The sequence below is a fragment of the Balaenoptera physalus genome (assembly GCF_965194825.1).
Source record: "Balaenoptera physalus genome assembly, chromosome: 8".
In the NCBI taxonomy this organism is placed as follows: Eukaryota; Metazoa; Chordata; class Mammalia; order Artiodactyla; family Balaenopteridae; genus Balaenoptera; species Balaenoptera physalus.
The window spans coordinates 80,984,715-81,000,933 of NC_138887.1; positions in this window are offsets into that span (position 1 = coordinate 80,984,715).

Here is a 16,219-nt window from a genome sequence, read left to right on the forward strand (position 1 = left end):
AATGCCTTCCTTTTTCTTACAGAATCAGGTTCAGATTCGTTAGCCTGCCACTGAGGACACTCCAAAATCTGCCAGCATTTAGTTTTTGTTTTTTCTGCCCCACTCACAGCCTGAAGTCTCCACTCTTCTTCTAATATTACTTTCAAGTTCTTATCTCCACAACTTTTCTCTAGTTATTCCTATATCCAGACTGTCATCTTGCCTCTCTCTTGTCCCTACCTATTCCCAAGGTGCACACAGTCTACACAATCGGCAGCATTTCTGTGAGTTACCCTCACTTTCGCTATCTTCAAGGGGTCCTTTTCTCTCAGCTCTGGGAGCACACTGACTACTCCAGTCATTTGCTGTTAATCCTCACATTGATTGAGCACCTGTGTTGTTCCAGGTGCTCTATACGTACCTTTGTATTTACTCCTTACAAAGCCTGGTATGTACATCACTGCCTTCATTTCCCTTAGGAAGAAATCAAAGCTGAGAGATTTAACTTGCCAAAGGTAGCTAGTTACTGAGAAGTGAGTTGGAGAATCAAATCAAAATGGTCTAAAGCCAGAGATAATATTTTTCTCAAAAGTTTCCAAAACAGAACCTAGATTTTACCTTTTAAGCCAACCTGATCAATTTCTCATGGTACTGTCTTGAGAATAACTGCAAGGATATACTAGGGTGCAGCAGGACTAAGTGCCGTGGTCCATTAGTGGCAACCTCAGTGGTTGTGGGAAAGGCAGCAGGCATGCAGAGTGGGGAGTGCATCCAGGGCTGACGTAGAGAAGGAGAACATGTTGACATAAAGTTAGGTTTCTTCCCCCCATTTCCCAACTCAGCCACTCTTCAGTCATCTCTAACACTCTTCTTCCTTGCTGTCTCCCACTACTGAGTCTTTAAAAGCCAGGCACCCATTTTCCAGACTCGCTTACAGCTAGGGGTTGCTGTGTGCTCTCCTCCTTGCCACCAAGATACAAAGCGATAACTGCCAGTACCTTCATGAGCACCATGAAAATATTTTCCTCTAGGAAAAGAGAGACAGATAAGAAGAATGCCCTCCTCCACCAACCCCCACCCTTTTTTCCCCATTACCATCCTTGCTTTTTGTTTTGGACACTGACCTGTGAAAATATGATGACTAGGGATGGCAGCCATCTTGTAATCATGAGGAGAGACTTTGGCAACATGATAAAAATGGTCAAGAGGTCCCCTATGGCCTTGTTGGACCACCCAACCTCCCCTGATACTGCTCAGCTCCAGCATTCTGGGGGTATAAACAATACGTCTCCATGGTTTAATCTACTGTGAGTTGAGTGTTCTGCTCCTTGCAGCCCACAGCATCCTAAAGCAGATACACCATCAAATGGACAACGGCAGTAACTTCCTACATGCTCTGCCCAATTTGTCAACGTAGATACAGCTCAGAACGAGGAAGTCACTGAATCTTTAAGTGACATTTTTATAAAGCTGTAGAAGCAAAAGGCCCATAAATCTTGGAAGCCTTAACTTTTCACTGTTAGATCCAGATTCTTCCAAAAATTCCTGATGAACTCAGAGTCTAAAGTTTATACAGTAAGTCAGGAGGAGGAGAATTCAACCTAACAGTTGTTTTCTCACTGTACACAGGGAAGAGAAGAATATTTCCTATAGAGGATTGGAAATGAAGAACAAGAAAATAGATGCTAATGTTGGGGTCTGACTTCTGGATGCCCTTTTCTGCAGGTTTGACCCATTGACAGGGTATTGGATAGAATAGGCTTGGGGATGTGAATACAGAAAGGGCTTGTACCACACTTTTTGCCTGGAATTCAGAGAGAAGACAGCCATGCAAAGTGCCTTGCATCAACATAGGTAGACTGCTATATATTAGTAATAGCATAGCAAGACCAACCCATCTCAGACCTTGGAAGAGATTCAAAAATTTCCCAACATTTCCCCAGAAGGGGCCCAGAAGACAACTGAGAATTAAGAGCTGGAGTGCAGTCAGGGATTCATGAGCCCATAGCAGATGCATAAAGTGATGACATCAGAGACATGGGAAGAAAAAGCAGAAAGAGAACAATTCAGAGATTGAGTTTAAAATGAGTTACCCAAAAATTAAAAGACTGGAAAAATGATGCTTTTTTTTCAACTATAGAACAGAAATGGTATTTCATGAACTAAGTTGATTTGTGTAATAAAGTTTCATTTTTCCCATCTGAGTTAGTATTATAAAATTTAAAGTTTTAGCAGACAATTTGACATCCCTGGAATACAATATGTTAGGACTCATCTATCTGAGATAACAGCAATTTTCCCAAAGATTCACCAGCGGCAGCCCCGTTGCCATGATGTCTGACTCTGATTTGTCTGAGCCAGAGGACTACTGACTTGTGTTTCCATCTGACCTAGGGGAAAAGACCCAAGTTGAGGATCCCGAGGTGCAGAAATCCTACAAGCTAAGAAGTTTTAAGCGTGGATTTTATTTCACAGCTGCAAAGAGGAGGCACAAGCCCACCAGAGGAAGATGGCTTGATCAGCCTTTCCACCTCTCACCACAGAGCACTTCCACGCTCAAGAATGGACCTTGTTCACAGGAAGCATCACTCATCTGGATTTGCCTCTGATACCAGGTTCTTGGGGAGACCTGCCTGTTGTGAGTGACGTTTCATTGTTGACACATAGGCTTCTTAGTTCACTGTGAATGATGTTTTATGCCATGCAGCATTCTAAAGAACCCAGAAAGAGAATGTTCAGCTTACAGACCCAAGTCAAATACCACAAGAGAGTTTAGAGCAACCACCTAGGCCACTGCAGAATATTAGAATGATCATGGATGTGGGATCAGACTACCTGGGTCAAATCCCTGTTCCATAACCTGCTCCGTGTATTACTCTTTCCTCAATTTCCTCATTTGTGAAGTGTGAAGGCTAAAATCTATCTCAGCATGTTTTTCTGAAGATTAAAAGAAGTAACAGGTATAAAGCGCTCAATTCCACTGACTCATAAAAGAAATGTAACAAATATCAGTTTCTTTTTCTCCCTTCTTTTGTTATTTCATGCTCTAAATTTTACCTTATTCTGAGTTGAAGCACAATGTGTTTATGCTAAGGTTTAACAACTGTGGTGACTTCATCCTTTAGTCAATCTAATTAATTTCAGCATTAGCTGTACCCAGTAGCCACTGTAGATAATAAAAGGACCATTAAACAATAAACTCTCAGGTACCCACCTGTAATCCACTTAAATAGCTAGAGATGGCTCCACTGATACTCATCCAACAGATGTTCACTCTGTATCAAACGTGTGCCAATCTCATCCACAAGGCCAGAGAATAGAAAAGGGGATAGTCCAGGCTCTGTAACACATGGAAGAGATAAAACAGGGTGATACAGGACTAAGATGAAAGATATAAAACTCAAAACCAAGACTTAGAAGCAAGGAGACTGTATCAGACTGTTTCAGTAATTCAGGTGTGAGATGATGGTGGCCTGAAGTAAGATTAGCATGGTGGAGATGGAGAGAAATAGATAGGTTCCAAAAAGCATCAAAGAGGAGCATTGGCAGACTCTGATCATTGAACAGATGTAAATAGCAGGTGGAATAGAGGAGGTAAACATGACAACATGACACAGTCTATTAATTCTAATTGAGGGCCTGGGCGGGGGAGACACTTACCTAGGTGACTCGGGAGACACAAAGAGAAGAAGCCACATTCCTGACTTCTACAAAATTTATAATATATTTAAGGAAATAAGACATAGCACCCTTTTCCCTTCTCCCCTAATTTATTATTTTATTTCTTAAAGGGCCCTATTTGGTTATCAGGAAAGAAAAAGGTAGTGAAAATGCAAAGGGGTGGGGCATCTGGGAAGAAGTTTTGGGAAGCCTCAAGAAAATCCCCTTGAAACCTCCACATAATCATTTTTGTCTTACAGAGAAAGAGGATGAGAAGAACAGCTTGTGTCATGTACTTTTGAGCAAGGTACCCCAAAGCCTAGGGGTCCCTAGTTTCATTTCTCCAAAGAGGAAGGGAAATTGTAGTATCTGAAAGCATTTTTTTTGAAAATTACTGTTTTCAAATTATACTGAGTCAAACATTTTCATTTAAAGCCCATATTGCTTAAAATTACGTATTCTTTCGATATTTATATGCGTGTGTGTGTAAACATAAGAAACTATCCTATCAATGCCCCCAAAAAAGTAAAAGAAATTTGCTGTTAAGTGTCAGTATAGGCCCTCAATTTCTGCTCTGGGTAAAATAAAAGTATAAAGATGCCTCCCTAAAGCCCCAGTCACAATCCACAGTCTCCTTGTCGTATTTGAATGGGCCCGAACTCAAGTTGTGGGCAACCTCTTTTTTCACTCCTCCTCATCACCAGGTATGCTTTTCCCACACCATCTATGGGGCACTGAGTCTGTCCAGATGGCTAAAAGTCACCAGTTTCAGACAGAGAAGCCAAATCCATTGTAGAACATATTTACATTATAGTTGATGGGGAGTAAGGGAAAAGGACAATCTGAATAGCCCCACTCATGTTGCCCTAGCTTCTGTTTCACTGCAAATTCATCATTAATCATGGTCTCACCCAGAGTAGCTGCTCCAGAGATTATCCCAAGAAAGAGAGTATAGGAGGATTCCCAAAATCTAATTCATAGATCCAAAGCCAAGATTGTGTTAGAACAAAGTCAGGAAATAAATGGGAAGTTGGAGAAGCCAGGCCAAGCAGGAATAAGCATGAAAGTATTGGATATAGGTTTGAGTTCTGAGGATGTAGTTTTAAGACCAACTTAGGAAAGGCCACTGAAGAAACACATCAAGTAAGTTAGGTGGCAGTAAGGAGTTCTTAAGGACCATTTCCATCACTCCCACCCCAATCAAACACTCATGGGCACTGGTATCTTGCCTTCTGAATCACTGGGATGGTATACTGACCATGTCATTTGCCTTGGGGAGAGGGTCTTTGAAACTAGGGCGATAGCTCTGGTTTCCAGACAACCAGAAGTATGCCAGCACATAAAGAACAGGAATCTTGTTATCCTAGAATCCTTATTCCTTGGGCAAGATATAATTCTAACTCACTATTATCTTCCCTCCTCTGATTTTATATAACCACAGTCATAACAGCTAACTAAGACTTCCCCAGATACCCCACATCCAGCCAAGAACTGACTTCACCATCTTGCTTGCAAGGAATGGGGATAGCAATTTGATTCCCTTCTTCTATGATCCAGTGAATATGTTGCCAAGAGACATTTTGGTGCTGTTCCACTAGTTGTGCAGAAACTTTGTAACTGGTTGGACTTACTGAGACCGGGGACTGTACATCTCCCTGTCACCCTACCTTAAGAGTATTAATCTCTCTCTTGCATGGGTCAAATGGCAGACGCATTTTCTGCAACAGTGAAAAAAGAGGACATTCTTAGGGAGGCCTAGGTGGTCTCCTGAATCAGACAGAACCTCCTCTTCAGCTGACATATGCAGGATACCTGCTATCAGCATACATTAGGTTTAGAGAAATGAATTTTCTCTTATTTGAGTGACAGGAGATTGAGCTTATTAATTTCATTTTCAACAAATGCACATCAGCATTGCTATTTCTAAGATTCTTTACAGCATTCTAATTTTAAAAAGAGTTTAGTGTGACAATATGGAGCATGACATTTTGATTCTGGTACCAATTTCTCATATAAGAGTGAAGAGAGAAGAAGAAAAGCTGGCAATTCAGATAAGGAAAAATAATTGACTGAGAAGCCCTTATACTCGAGAAAGATATAAAAGTAGAAACTGAAATCATTGACATGAACCGTGGACTTTGAAAAACCTTTACTCTGAAACTAAAATTACCTAGATATGCCTGCTATCATTCCATCCGAAGTCAGGAATTGTGATAGAAACCTACAGCCGCTATAGTCTGCATTCAATCTTTATATTTTCTTCCTAAAGGTAATTAGAGTTTCCCTATAAAGTAGGGGTGCCAGATCTTGGGATGGGAGAGTAAGATGGGCTTGGGACAATTTGTGGTTGGAGAGCAGTGATCTATTTAGACATTCTGGAGATAGTATAGAGACAGGTAAGTAGAAGCTTGAGTGAGTGCTTACACAACAGAGCACTCCAGCAACCAGAAAAATCATAATTAGGATCCATTAGAATAAGGTTAATTTATAAGCAAGTCTTGAGTCCATGATAATACTTAAAAGTAAAAATTAACTGAGGAATGCTGAGGGGAAATTGGATGAAGGTGGTTAAAGATACAAACTTCCAGTTATAAGTTAAATAAGTGCTAGGGATATAATGTACAACATGATTCATATAATTAACATTGTTGCATATTATATACAAAAGTTGTTAAGAGAATAAATTCTAAGAGTTCTCATCACAAAGAAAAATATTTTTTCTTTTTCTTTTCTTTTATATTTATATGAGATGACGGATGTTCACTAAGCTTATTATGGCAATCATCTTGTGATGTATGCAAGTCCAATCACTATGCTGTAGGGACTTCCCTGGTGGCCCAGTGGTTAAGACTCTGGCACATCCACTGCGGGGGGGCACAGGTTTGATCCCTGGTTGGGGAACTAAGATCCCACATGCCGTGCTGCGCGGCCAAAAAAAATTCATTATGCTGTACACCTTAAACCCATATAGGGCTGTATGTCAATTACATCTCAATAAAATTGGGGGAAAAAAGAATTTAAGAAAGAAACCACCAAACATAAAAAAAAAATAACTGAAGAATGCTAATCATACTGTATAAGTTGGAATCGAATAACATACATGAAACTTTAGTGTTGTTTACTGTAAGATGGGTTACTTGTTAAACAAGAGAATCCTACACTGAAGTTTAGTCAATTCAGGTTATCCCTGACAGACTGCTTCTCCTCTTGTGGGGTTTTAAAGTGTAAAGCATTTCATAAAGAAAGGAGGTCTATGTTCATCTCTGAATCAAATTGGATTTGTTACCGCTTTAAGCAGTAGAGGGCGATATGATAGCGGTGATGCTATGTAATTTCAAAGGTTAGGTCATAAAAGGCCATTTAGCTGTAACTTATTTGTAAGCATGCTCACTTTGGGATCCCTGAGCCGCCATGCAAGATGTTCAATTACCCTGGGGTTGCCAGGCTCTGAGGAAGCCATATGAAAAGACTCTGTGTAGGCCCTCTGGTCAACAGTCCCAACTGAGCTCAGCAGAGAGACATCCCAGCTCGAGTGCCAAACATATGAGTATAAAGTTCTCAAAAATATTCCAACATTCTGTCATTTAAATTACCCAAAGTTTTCAAGTTCTCCTAGGGAGGCCCCAGACATCATGGAGTAATGACAAACCATTCCTGCTATGACCTGTCCAAATTCCTGATTCTCAGAATCTGTAAGCCCAATAAAATGGTTGTTGATTTGTGCCACTAAGTTTTGCAGTGGTTTGTGACACAACAATATACAATCAGAACATCTCCAGACTTTTAGGCAAGAATAAACTATGTGATTAAAGTCTTAGGTATTTATAAAGTGTTGTTCCTTATTGTTATGCTTTTGATTGTGCTTAGTGTTTGATATCATTTTTGGCCAACCCAATGGAATGCATCTAAAGACAAAAGTCAAGTAAAGTAGGACGATAACAGCTCAAGAAATTTCTACTAAGTATAATCGAAGTTTGAACCACAGCAGAATATGCATCAAAACAGCCCACAAATCTCCTTTTTTTAAGGCTCTTACTAATTAAAGTTCTCAAGAAAATATCTTAGTGTAGTGATTCTCAAATTTTGATATGTATCAGAATCATCTGATAAATAGTTAAAATATAGAGGCCCAGGTCTTTACCTACTTAATGTGTCTGAGTCTCTCTATTCTTCATTAACTCTCCAAGTGATTCTGAAACACATTAATGTTTGAGAATCACTGATACAGTGTTATGGAAAGTAAGTAAAGTGCAGAAAGTAGGTAGGATGGCAACATTTCCTGCCTCTCTACCCGCGGCATGTAGGAAAATTTTGAGAAGAGGTTTAGCTGAAGGCAAAGTGAGTATCCTTTTTCAGCTTTTCTCAGACAGTTTCTGAACAGTTTCTTAACTGCAGTGCCTTCTTCCTCTGACTTGAGTGAAAACCCCATGCCCACATATACATTGCCAATCTGAAAGTTATGTGGCCATGCACACAGGCTAACCAATTTACTTGCCAACTAAATGTGTAGGGGTGGGTCATTTATTGTCAACAGACAGAAAACCTTCAGGCACAACTGCTTTGTTTAACTCAGTACTTCTCAGCTTTGACTGCACATTAGAATCACCTGCAGAACTTTTAAAAATCCCTATTGCCCAACCTGTACCCCAGGCTATTATAACAAAATCTGGAGGCGAATCACAGGAAACGGTTATGTATAAGGCTCCCCATGTGATTCTATCCAAGGTTGAAATTCTATCCAAGGTTGAATTCTAACACAAATTCTCACAAATGAGGCTGATTCATCCTGACTTAACAGAAAAATCTGTAACTCTAAGGTTACTTTTTCTATTAAGATACCCTTATAATTTGGGATCAGATTAAGTAGTTTAAAATATGAGAAAATGTGCAGAAAGAAAAGTCCCAGAGATCTGATTGTCTGGATTCCTGCCCTCTCCTTGCAGTCCTCAGTCTAAATGACACAATGTTAATATAAATCTGCTCTTTTCAGGAAGAAAGCATCTACCACATCAGTATATGGAAATAGAAAGGCTGTATAGACTACACCCCTTTCTAAGATGATAAAGCAATAAACAACAACAACACACATAGAAACCATAATACATGAATAAGTCTTTCAACTCAATAAGAAGACAAATAACCCAATTTTTTGTATGGGCAAAAGATTTGAATAGACATTGCACCATAGAAAGTATCCAAATGACTGATAAGAACATGAAAAGGTGCTCACTACAATTAGCTATTAGGGAAATGCAAAACCAAACAACGTAAGATAACAGTTTATACCAACTAGATGGCAATAGTCAGAAAGACATATAATAATAAGTGGAGGTCATAATGTGGAGAAATTAGAATCCTCATACATTGCTGGTGGGAATATAAAATGGTACATCCATCTTGGAAAACAGTTTGGTAGTTTCTTAAAAATTAAACACACCACAACCAAATGGGATTTATCCCAGCTATGCCAGGCTTGTTCAACATTCTAAAATCAATTAATGTGATCCATTACATCAACATGCTAAAAGAAAACCAAACAAAAAAAACACATGATCATATCAATAGATGCAGAAAAAACATTTGATAAAATCCAACACCCATTCATGATTAAAGACTTTCAGCAGCCTAAGATAGAGGGGAACTTCCTCAACTTGATAAATAATATCTACAAAAAATCTGTAGCTGACACCATACTAAGCGGTGAGAAACTCAAAGCTTTCTGACTGAGATCAGGAACAAAGCAAGGATGTCTTCTCTCACAATTCTTTGCAACATATTTCTGGAAGTTCTAGCTAATATGATATGACAAGACAAGAAAAGAAAATTTATATAGATTGGGAAGGAAGAAATAAAATTGTCTTTGTTCACAGATGATATATTGCCTATGTATACAGAAAATCTGAAAGAATAGCCCTCCCCCCACCTCAAAAAAAAGAAAGAAAAACCCTCCTGGAACAAATAAGCAATTATAGCAAGGTTGCATGATAAAAGGTTAATAGGTTACTATACAAAAGTCAATTACTTTCCTGTATACCGGCAATGACAAGTGGAATTTGAAATTTAAAATATAATACCATTTACATTAGCCCCCCACCCCAATGACTTAGGTACAAATCTAACAAAATATATACAAGGCATATATGAAAAAAGTACCAAACTCTGTTGAATTAAAAAAAGAACTGAATAAATGGCGATACATTTCATGTTCATGGATAGAAACAATATTGTCAAGATGTCAGTTCTTCCCAGCATGACCTAGAGATATAATGCAATCAAAACAAAAATCCAGGAAGTTATTTTGTGGTTATCAACAAACTGGTTGTAAAGTTTATATGGAGAGGCAAATGACCCAATATAGCCAACACAGTATTGAAGGAGAAGGACAACGTTGAAGGACTGATTTTCCTGACTTTAAGACTTACTATAAAGCTGCAATAATCAAGACAGTATGGTATTGGCAAAAAAAAAAAAAGGCAAATAGATGAATGCAACTGAATAGAGAACCCAGAAATAGACCCACATAAATGTAGTCAAAAGATCTTTGACAAAGGAGCAAAGGGAGTACAATGGAGCAATGACAGTCTTTTCAACAAATGCTGCTGGAACAATTGGACATCCACATGCTGAATAAATAAATAAATAAATAAATAAATAATCAGTCTAGGCAAAGACCTTACACCCTTCACAAAACTTAACTCAAAATGGATCATAGACCTAATGTAAAATACAAAATTATAAAACTCTTAGAAGATAACGTAGGAGAAAATCTAGATGACGTTAGGTATGGTGATGACTTTTTAGATAAAACACCAAAGGCATAATCCAGGAAAAAGTTATGAATAATCTGGACTTCATTAAAGTTAAAAACTTCTGCTCTGCAAAATACATTATCAAGAGAATGAAAAGACAAGTCACAGACTGGGAGAAAATATTTGCAAAAACCACATCAGATAAAGGACTGTTATCCAAAATATACAAAGAACTCTTATAATTAACAATAAGAAAACAAACAACTCACTTAAAAAAAATGGGCCTAAGATCTTATCAGACACTTCACCAAAAAAGATATACAGATGGCAAATAAACATATGAAAAGATGCTTCACATCATATGTCATCAAGGAAATGCAACTTAAAACAATGAGATACCACTACATACCTATTAGAGTGGCCAAAATCTGGAACACTGACAACACCAAATGCTGGTCACGATGTGGAACAATAGGAACTCTCACTCATTGTTAGTGGGAATGCAAAATGATACAGCCACTTTGGAAGACAATTTGGTGGTGTCTTAAGAAACTAAATATACTCTTGCCATATGATCCAGGGATCACACTCTGGTATTTACCCAGAGAAGTTGAAAACTTATGTCTACACAGAAATCTGAGCACATATGTTTATAGCAGCTTTATTCATAATTGCCAAAACTTGGAAGCAATCAAGATGGCCTTCAGCAGGTGAATGGATAAATTGTGATATATTCAGACAATGGAATATTTTTCAGCACTAAAACAATGAGCTATCAAGCTATGAAAAGATATTAAGGAAACAAATGCATATTACTAAGTGAAAGAAGCCAATATGAAAAGGTTACATACTGTATGATTCCAATTATATGACATTCTGGAAAAGATAAAACTATTCTATTCTAAAACTAAAACTGGACACAGTAAAAAGATCAGTGGTTGCCAGGGTTAGGGGGAGAAAGGATGAATAGGCAGAACACAGAAGATTTTTAGGTAGTGAAAATACTCTGTATGACATTATAATGATGCATACATGTCATTATACATATGTCCAAACCCATAGAATGTATAACACCAAGAGTGAACCATAATGTAGAGTATGGACTTTGGGTGATTATGATGGCCAATGTAGGTTCATCAATGTTAACAAATGTACCTCTCTAGTGAGTGATGTTGATAATGGGAGAGTTTATGCATATGTGGGGGCAGGGGGTATATGGGAAATCTCTGTGCCATCCCTTAATTTTGCTGTGAACCTAAAACAACTCCAAAAAAGTAAAGTCTTAAAATACAGAATAAAGGGGAAAAAATGACATTTTAATGCTTTTTATTTTTATTTTGGAATATGTAATACTCTAACCTCTTTCAAAAATTAAACTAAATAAAAAGCAAAAAAATTTAAACATATATTTACCATACAACTCAAAAATTCCACAACCAGTAATCTATCCAAGAGAGATGAAAACATTTGTTCACAAAGACAAACACAAGACTTATTTGTGAATGTTTATAGCAGCATTATTCATACTCACCAAAAGTGGAAATGACCCAGAAGTCAATCAACTGGTGAATGGATAAGTAAAATGGGGAATATCCATACAATGAAACACTTCCAGCATTAAAAATACATATATTGATACACACTACAATATGCATGAACCTCAGAAGCATTATGCAATGTGAAAGAAGCCAGACCCAAAAGTCAACATATTTTATGATCCCTTTACATAAAATGTCCAGAAAAGGCAAATATACAGAGATAGAAAGTTAATCAGCGGTTTCTCAGGCTGAGGTGAATATAAGGAACGACTGCAAATTGATTTAAGATGTTCTTTTTGGATAATGGAGATATTTTAAAACTGGATTGTGGTGATGATGGTTCTACAATTCCATAAATTTATTCAGTCAATTGAATTATATACTTCAAGTTGGCAAATTGTATGGGATGTAAATTACATCACAATAAAACTGTTTAGAAAGACACAATATGGAATTAGCTTTAAAGTTCTGAAAAATTAAGGAAAAATAAACATAACAGCCAAAAATAAAGACTATTACTTGAGGGCTTCCCTGGTGGCACAGTGATTAAGGATCCACCTGTGGTTAAGAATGCAGGAGACACGGGTTTGAGCTCTGGTCTGAGAAGATCCCACATGCTGCGGAGCAATGAAGCCCGTGCGCCACAACTACTGAGCCCATGTGCCACAACTACTGAAGCCCGCATGCCCTAGAGCCTGAGCTCCACAACAAGAGAAGCCACCGCAATGAGAAGGCTGCACACCTCAACGAAGAGTAGCCCTCACTTGCCGCAACTAGAGAAAGCCTGCGTACAGCAATGAAGACCCAATGCAGCCATAAATAAATAAATAAATAAATAAATAAATAAATTTATTTATTTATTTTGTAAAAAACACTATTACTTGAAAAATTACTTTAAGGAATAGGAAAAAAATTTAATCTGTAGGAATTTTTTTAAAACCCTTGAGCTATATATTAAACATTTACAATATGCCAGGTACTGTTCTAAGTGCACTATATCATTTTACCATATAAATGATACGATAAGGTTGATATTATATCCCCTTTTTCATATATCAAAAGTGAGCCTAACTGGAAATAAAAGATGAGATGATAGTATGAAAAGACAGAATTATATTAAAAGGAAATGGTAGTGCTAAAGAAACAATTCAAGGAATTAATAATGCCATCACATAATTATAAATGGTGTTCAAAAAAAAAAGAATAAAGGCCCAACACTAGTTTAGTCATGATCAGAATGGGACTGAAGACATCACAGACAATACAGAGGAAAAGGAGAAAGAGATTAATGTGATCAGAAAATAGATGATAGATAGATATGAATGACATAAAATGAGAACCAAAAAAAGGGTAACAGTGTTCTGGGGAGTGCAAGAGAGAATAAACATTTAAAAATTAAAGATATTATTTAAAATTTTCTCTTAGTTGAAGAGAGTTCTAAATATAAATTAAGTTATCATTAACAATAATAAATACCAGATAACAATGTACCAACAACTGCACTGAGCCCTTCACATACAGCAACTTGTTTGACCATCACAACAACCCTAGGAAGCACAGACTATAATTATGCCCATTTTACAGATGATCCTTAGAGTAAAATGATATAGTCCAACATGAGTATGTGTCATAAATTTTCTATGACAATAATCCAACACTAAAACATACAGGTGAAACCCACAGGAAATGAAAGACGACATTTACAGGATTTCAATTATAATAGAAAACATAACCAAACTTCTCTGAGTCTTTGAAAAATTGAGTAGACAAAAACCAATATGTAAGGAAATGGAGGTTCTAAAGAATACAATAGAATTAATAAGGATGCCCTGACAGATATGCATATGAAAGTATTTGTGTGTGTGTAAAGTAATTGTCTTATAAATAGAATTCCATGGATTTTTTTCAAAAATTGATTATATAAAAATTTTTAAACATTTCAAAATATAAATTTTGTCTTCAAAATGTAATTCAAGAATAAATAAAATATGAAATTACATTGGATTGAACAAAAATAGCAACATTTGGAAGCCACTCACAAGTAATTCTTTGCTCCAAGAAGAAATCAAAACACTTATTACATATACTGTAGGAAATAATAAATAATAAGAATAATACATATCAGAATCTACGTGACATAGCTAAAAGCATATTCAGTGGAAAATTCATTGCCTTAAACATGAAGGAATGAAAATAAATGTTAATTATTTAATCCAAGGGTTCAGATTAGAAAACAGCAAAATGGAGACAGAAGAAGGAATAAAGAAAAATCAGCAATCATACTTCAAGAAAATATTTTGAGAAATTTATCAGACAAGTGCTCAAAGACTCATTGTGTTCAGTGCACAATTTCTGAAAATTCAGACAACTAAAACTCAGTTATCATGAAGATGATTAAATAAATCACGGGAACATCACATATTAGCATTACAGAGAGACACTAAAAACAACCATTATATTTATTGATTTAAAAGCCTACAATATGTGAAATTAAAAAGTAGAATGCAAAGCAGAACGTACGGTATGCTTTCACCTGGGGACTGATGAATACATTAGCAGTTAATACAACTTGTGTCTTTCAATGTTCAGGTATTTATTTAAAAAGTTTTACTGTTGTAACTAGAAAAATACAACCCTAAAAGCATGAACTGCTATATCATATTTCTTCCAGTGTCCTCTTTAAAGTAGAACATTGCATTCCATTTCTTTAAGGGAATATACCTCTTAATCACTGTAACATGAGTAACTTCTGTACTTATTAGAGCAAGCAATTACCAAATGCAATACTGCCTTTATCTTTTCTCCAGTATCCCAAGGATTTATCTCTGCCTTCAAAGCAATTTTCTCTTAGAGGCTACTATTATTTCATACTAATGATTCAGAGCCCTTACTACCACATCAGAATGCAATGCAAAAATAAAGGGACTAGGGAAAGTTAACCAACATGGAGTCAATGATTGTTTCTAATTCTTTTTCTCTACTTGAAAAGGTCTCCTTTACCAAGAGCTCTCTGCAGCTTTAAAATGGGGAACTTGTACATATTACTTTAAAGTAATATTCTGGGAATTAAGTGTTGTGATAAAGGTCAAGCACCCAGCACAGTGATTAGGTGGAATTCCCTACTTCCTTCCCCCAGATGCTTTCCTACTCTTAGCACTAAATAATTAAAACTCCTCTAACCAATGCATATTTACATAGATTCTAAACAGGCACTTAGGGAGTAAAGGTTCAAGTGCAGCAGCTGTGATATATCTAACTTAGATAATGTTTGTGACATCATGGCTACTGCAACCTTAGACTGTCAGCTCATCCCTTTGAGAGAAAAGTCGTGGAGGATGGAGTGTCTATTAGCACCTTAAACCATGAGAAATTTAGTCTCTGAAGGCAGTGGCACATTCTGGTATCAGAGAATTAAAATCCTGCCGGAGGAGTTAATGTCCTTTGTCTTAAACCCACACTTATTCAACCATTCTTCTCACTGGTAGAAAAGAAAAGTTGTGTGCTTCATCCAAAGTAATTAAAAACACCAACATCCAAATGTAAACCTAAAAACTATGAGCTTATCTTCCTCCAAAGTCAAAATATTAATTCTCTTTACTATTCACTTGGAGATGAATCACATGCTGCCTGTGTCCCCTCCTTTTATGTTATTTCACTCTCCTTCTGTGATTTAACCTGGAGTGTCATATCTGTTCTCTCCAATGGAAACATGAACTTCCCCACATCACCTGCATAATGAATCCCTCATATAGCAATTGCTTAAACAGATTTTTTATGACCAATAACAAATTCAATTCAGTAGCCCATGCATTTTTGAAAAGTTTGGAGCTGTCAAAGAATAAGTCGGAACTTTGGTAAGAAGAGATTTTATTCGAAAGGATTGTGGCAAGAGGGGCAAGAGACCACTTGCAAATAGGGAAAGGAGGACCTTTGCGATGAGGAGAATCTTCCCACCAGGAGATCTGCAGGTATGTCCAGGGTTAGGCAAAAAGGGGTTATGAGTCTGGAAAGAAGCAGGTGTGGAGAAGAGGGATGGACAGATGGGCATGGTCTGACAGCAGAGCCGTCAGCCTATTCCAGTGAAGGGCTGTTAGTTAAGCAGGGGTTATAAGCTGTCTCAGGCTAAGGGGGCCCAAGTTCAGCCTGCAGATAGGACAGAATCTTAACAAAGTTTGTTTAACCAGTATTTTGTTCTGATTGATCAGTGGGGACTAGACAGCTTAGCTAACCATTTATGAGACAAAGAAAGGGAATTGGAGGGTCTGTGTCTAGCTTTGTTGTCGGTGTTGATGA